Genomic DNA, 6814 nt, shown 5'->3' with positions numbered 1-6814 from the left:
TGGTCAGTGTACACAATCACTTTTGATCCTACTAGATAGGATCTAAACTTGTCAATGGCATAAACCACTGCAAGTAACTCTTTTTCTGTGGTTGTGTAATTCTTCTGTGCATCATTTAAAATACGGTTAGCATAATAAATGACGTGTAGAAGCTTGTTATGTCTCTGTCCCAACACTGCACCTATAGTATGATCACTGGCATCACACATTAGTTCGAATGGTAATGTGCAGTCTGGTGCAGAGATGACTAGTGCTGTGACCAGCTTAGCTTTCAGAGTCTCAAACGCCTGCAGACACTCCTTGTCAAAGATAAATGGCGTGTCAGCAGCTAGCAGATTACTCAGAGGTTTGGCAATTTTTGAAAAATCCTTTATAAACCTTCTGTAGAATCCTGCATGCCACAGAAAGCTTCTGATTGCCTTAACATTGGCAGGTGGTAGTAATTTTTCAATTACCTCCACCTTAGCTTGATCCACCTCTATTCCTTTGTTCAAAATTTTGTGCCCAAGGACAATTCCCTTAGTCACCATAAAGTGACATTTTTCCCAGTTTAAGACCAGATTAGTCTCTTGGCACCTTTTCAGGACAAGTGCTAAATGATCAAGACAGGAGCTGAAAGAGTCTCCAAATACTGAGAAGTCATCCACGAAGACTTCCAGGAACTTCTCTACCATATCAGAGAAGATAGAGAGCATGCACCTCTGAAATATTGCAGGTGCATTACACAGACCAAAGGGCATCCTTCTGTAGGCAAATACTCCAGAAGGACATGTGAATGCTGTTTTCTCTTGATCCTGAGGATCTACTGCAATTTGGTTATAACCTGAATAGCCATCCAAAAAGCAGTAGTATTCATGACCTGTTAGTCTCTCTAGCATCTGGTCTATGAATGGTAAAGAAAAATGATCCTTTCTGGTGGCTGTATTGAGCCTTCTGTAGTCAATACACATACGCCACCCTGTAACTATTCTTGTAGGAACCAGTTCATTCTTTTCATTATGAACCACTGTCATGCCTCCCTTTTTGGGGACAACGTGGACAGGGCTCACCCAGGGGCTATCAGAAATAGGATAAATAATCCCAGCCTCTAGTAACTTAGTGACCTCTTTCGGCACCACCTCCTTCATGGCTGGATTTAGCCGCCTCTGTAGTTGAACCACTGGCTTAGCATCATCCTCCAATAGGATCTTGTGCATGCATCTTGCTGGGCTAATGCTCTTAAGATCACTTATGGACCACCCAAGAGCTGTCTTGTGTGTCCTTAGCACTTGAATTAGTGCTTCTTCTTCCTGTGGATTTAAAGCAGAGCTTATGATCACTGGAAAAGTGTCACCTTCTCCCAGAAATGCATATTTCAGGGATGGTGGTAGTGGCTTGAGCTCGGGTTTAGGAGGCTTATCTTCTTCATGAGAAATTTTCAGAATTTCTTTTATTTCCTTTAGTTCCTCCAGATTAGGCTGAACATATTTAAAGATGTCATCTAGCTCTGATTCGAGACTTTCAGTCATATTGACCTCCTCCACCAAAGAGTCAATAATATTAGTGCTCATGCAGTCATTTGATGTGTCTGGATGCTGCATAGCTTTGGCAACATTCAACTTGAACTCATCCTCATTGACTCTCAGGGTTAATTCCCCTTTTTGGACGTCAATGAGGGTTCGTCCAGTTGCTAGGAAAGGTCTTCCTAGAATGAGAGTTGCACTCTTGTGCTCCTCCATTTCTAGCACTACAAAGTCAGTGGGAAAGGCAAATAGCCCAACCTTGACAATCATGTCCTCAATTATGCCTGATGGATATTTAATGGAGCCATCAGCAAGTTGGAGACATATCCTGGTTGGTTTGACTTCTTCAGTCAAGCCAAGCTTTCTGATAGTGGATGCAGGTATTAGGTTGATACTTGCCCCAAGATCACATAGAGCTTTCTTGGTACAAGTACCCTCTAATGTGCATGGTATCATAAAGCTTCCAGGATCTTTAAGCTTCTCTGGTAAGCTCTTTAATATGACTGCACTGCATTTTTCAGTGAGAAAAACTTTTTCAGTTTCTCTCCAATCCTTCTTATGACGTAAGATCTCTTTCATGAACTTAGCATAAGAGGGTATTTGCTCAAGTGCCTCTGCAAATGGAATCTTTATTTCGAGAGTCCTGAGATAGTCTGCAAAGTGAGCAAATTATTTATCCTGTTCCGCTTGGCGGAGTTTCTGAGGATAAGGCATCTTGGCTTTATACTCTTCAACCTTAGTTGCTGCAGGTTTATTTCCTACAGAAGTGGTTGGAGAAGCCTGCTTAAGGGGGTTGTTATCAGCACTTGCAAGTGTCTGACCCCTTTGTGGCGTTTGAACGCCAGGATTGGGTGCTTTTTGGGCGTTTAACGCCAGATTGCAACCCTTTTCTGGCGTTTGAACGCCAGAATTGGCTACCCATTGGGCGTTTAACGCCACTTTCTTACCCTTTTCTGGCGTTTGAACGCCAGAATTATTCCTCTCTGGGCTCTTACTATCCTCAGAGGGATTTTGGGTAGTTGGTGGGTCATCCTCTGTCAGTTGTTCCTTTCTTAGCTTTCTGCTGCTTTGAGTTGATACATTCAATGTCTTCCCACTCCTTAATTTAACAGCTTGGCATTCTTCTGTTATCTGTTTAGATAGTTGCTGTCTTGTCTGATTTAATTGTGCTTCCATATTCTTGTTAGCAATTTTAGTTTCTTGGAGCACCTCTTTAAATTCTGCTAACTGTTTTGTCATCATGAGTAATTGCTGATTAAGCTCAACCATCTATTCTTGAGGGTTAGGATCAGTAGTTACTTCCATAGCTTCTTCTTTTATAGAGGACTCACTGCTTGAGTATAAATGTTGATTTCTAGCAACCGTATCTATGAGCTCTTGAACCTCTTTAATCGTCTTCCTCATGTGTATAGATCCACCAGCTGAGTGGTCTAAAGACATCTGAGCTTTTTCTGTAAGCCCATAATAGAAGATGTCTAACTGTACCCACTCTGAAAATATTTCAGAGGGGCATTTCCTTAGCATACCTCTATACCTCTCCTAGGCATTATAAAGGGATTCATTATCCTCTTGTTTAAAGCCTTGGATGTCCAGCCTTAGCTGTGTCATCCTTTTTGGAGGGTAAAGTTGATTCAGGAATTTGTCTGATAACTGTCTCCATGTTTTTATACTTGCTGTGGGTTGGTTATTCAACCACCTCTTAGCTTGATCTTTTACAGCAAATGGAAACAGTAATAATCTGTAGACATCCTGATCCACCTCTTTATCACGTACTGTGTCAGCAATTTGTAAGAACTGTGCCAAAAACTCAGTAGGTTCTTCCTGTGGAAGATCGGAATACTGGCAATTTTGCTGCACCATGATAATGAGTTGAGGATTTAGCTCAAAACTGCTTGCTTTGATGGGAGGTATACAGATGCTACTCCCATATGCAGCTGTAATGGGGTTAGCATATGACCCCAAAGTCCTTCTGGACTGCTCAATTCCACTTAGGTCCATGATGGAGAAAGGAAGATGATGTGGATTGCAAGTAAATTATATTTTTATTTTTTTTATTTAATTAAAAGTGACTGAAAATAATAAAATAAAATAAATAGAAAATAAAATAAAATTTCAAAAATTAAAAGAAAATAAAATCAAAGCAGATTGAAAACTAAATTAATTAATTACTTAAAAAGATTTTGGAATTAGCAATTAAGAAGATATGATTAAAAATTATTTTGAAAAAGATATGATTGAGAAGATATGATTGCAATAAAAAGATATGATTGAAGAAATTAAAAAGATTTGATTTTTGAAAAAGATTTGAAGAAAAATCAATTTTTAAAATTAGAATTTTGACTTGAATAAAAAAAAAATAATTTTGAAAATATTTGACTAATTTAAAGCAAAATTTCGAAATTTATGAGCAAAATAAGGGAAAGATATTTTTTATTTTTAAATTTTAATGAGGAAAGAGAAAAACAACAAAATAACACTAAACTTAGAAATTTTAGATCAAAACAAAGAGAACAAACAAGAAAACTTTGAATGTTAAGATGAACACCAAGAACACTTTGAAGATCAAGATGAACACCAAGAACAAATTTTTGAAAATTTTTAAGTAAATAAAAGCACAAAAGACACCAAACTTAAAATTTTTGGAAAATCAAACAGAATTTTTCGAAAATTTAAAGGAAAACACAAAGAAGACACCAAACTTAAAATATGAAACTAAACTCTAATAAAAGACTCTAAACCAACAAAATTAAAATATTCCTAATCTAAGCAACAAAATAAACCGTCAGTTGTCCAAACTCGAACAATCCCCGGCAACGGCGCCAAAAACTTGGTGCACGAAATTGCAATCACACTTTTGCGATTTCGCACAACTAACCAGCAAGTGCACTGGGTCGTCCAAGTAATACCTTACGTGAGTAAGGGTCGATCCCACGGAGATTGTCGGCTTGAAGCAAGCTATGGTTATCTTGTAACTCTTAGTCATGATATCAATAATTCTCAGGTTTAATTGTGAAAAGTAAAAGAACATGAAATAAATACTTGTTTTGCAGTAATGGAGAACAGGTTGAGGTTTTGGAGATGCTCTATCTTCTGAATCTCTACTTTCCTACTGTCTTCTTCTTCATGCACGCAAGGCTCCTTCCATGGCAAGCTGTATGTAGGGTTTCACCGTTGTCAATGGCTACCTCCCATCCTCTCAGTGAAAATGTTCAACGCTCTCTGTCACAGCACGGCTAATCATCTGTCGGTTCTCAATCAGGTTGGAATAGAATCCAGTGATTCTTTTGCGTCTGTCACTAATGCCCAGCCCTCAGGAGTTTGAAGCTCGTCACAGTCATTCAGTCCTTGAATCCTACTCAGAATACCACAGACAAGGTTTAGACCTTCCGGATTCTCTTGAATGCCGCCATCAATTCTAGCTTATACCACGAAGATTTTGATTAAGGAATCCAAGAGATATTCACTCAATCTAAAGTAGAACGGAGGTGGTTGTCAGCCACACGTTCATAGGTGAGAATGATGATGAGTGTCACGGATCATCACATTCATCAAGTTGAGGAACAAGTGATATCTTAGAATAGAAACAAGCGTGATTGAATGAAAAATAGTAGTAATTGCATTAATCCATCAAGACACAGCAGAGCTCCTCACCCCCAACCATGGGGTTTAGAGACTCATGCCATAGAAGATACAATGAGAAACGTGTAATGTGTCATGAGGTGAAGATACAATGTCAAAAGGTCCTATTAATAGTGAACTAGTAACCTAGGGTATACAGAAATGAGTAAATGACGTAAAAATCCACTTCCGGGGTCCACTTGGTGTGTGCTTGGGCTGAGCATTGAAGATTTTCATGTGTAGAGACTTTCCTGGAGTTAAACGCCAGCTTTTGTGCCAGTTTGGGCGTTTAACTCCAATTTTTGTCCCAGTTCCGGCGTTAAACGCCTGGAATTCTGGAGCTGATTTGCAACGCCAGTTTGGGCCATCAAATCTCAGGAAAAGTATGGACTATTATACATTGCTGGAAAGCCCAGGATGTCTACTTTCCAACGCAATTAAGAACGCGCTAATTGGGCTTCTGTAGCTCCAGAAAATCCACTTCGAGTACAGGGAGGTCAGAATCCAACAGCATCTGCAGTCCTTTTTCAGCCTCTGAATCAGATTTTTGCTCAAGTCCCTCAATTTTAGCCAGAAATGACCTAAAATTATAGAAAAATATACAAACTCATATTAAAGCCCAGAAAAGTGATTTTTAAATAAAAACTAATAAAAACATACTAAAAACTAACTAAAATGTACAAAAAATATACTAAAAACAGTGCCAAAAAGCGTATAAATTATCCGCTCATCACCCAACCATTATAAATAGATTGCTTAGGCAATTGTAGAAGTATCAGAAAATAGAAAGCAGAAGGCTAAGAGTACTCATATGCTAGGAGAGCAAGGAGGAAGCTGCTGAGGCGATTCTGTAGTCTGACAAAGAATTCCCTTAGGAAAAAATAGTTTTAAACTCTCCTCTGGAGTTAATATCTACAATTTCCCCTCTGGAGATAAAAACATCGTATGTAAAATATACTAAATAAAGGAAGTTTTTCTCCAAAAAGGTACGTCTTTATCCTAGTCTCTTAGTTATGAATTATTTAGAAAGTTTAGAATTAACAGAAGAATCTGATTATTATAGATTAGCTGCTTTATTAGATAATGAAAAATAGGCTGTTCTATAAATAGAACTAAATCTCAAATCAAATGAAAATTTTAATAAACAAAGTCTTTTAAAAGAAGTTTTTAATAGAAAAAATATAATATACTATGGAAAAATTTGACTTGAAGCCCCTGTAAAAATAAAATCTGCTAATGGAGAACTTGAAATAGCTTTGATAAATGATGAAGAATTAAGTAAACAGATTGAGAAAATTAAGGATCAACAGAAAAGATCTAAAATTGGATGGATTCATATTAGTACCATACAAGTTTTAATCAAATCTACATATATGAAAGGAATTAATTCACCAATAAGTTTAGCAATCTGTGACAAAAGAATTACTGATGACCCAATAGATCAAATAATTGGAATTGTTCATGGAAATTTGGCAAATGTAAATGTTAAATTTAATGCCCATCTTGGATATACTATACCTTTATCAACTGAAAATCTTGGTAGATCTATAAGTTTAGCTTATAAATTTCATTGAAAAAATTTAATGGAACAAGATGATGAACCATTTTCAATTACATATGCAATAAATTATGCTTTAACAAATAGCCATCATAGTATAATATTTAAAAATAGAGAAAGAATTTATGTTGATGAA

Source organism: Arachis stenosperma, chromosome 5, assembly GCF_014773155.1.
Source record: "Arachis stenosperma cultivar V10309 chromosome 5, arast.V10309.gnm1.PFL2, whole genome shotgun sequence".
In the NCBI taxonomy this organism is placed as follows: Eukaryota; Viridiplantae; Streptophyta; class Magnoliopsida; order Fabales; family Fabaceae; genus Arachis; species Arachis stenosperma.
Note: the sequence above shows the minus strand (reverse complement) of the source record.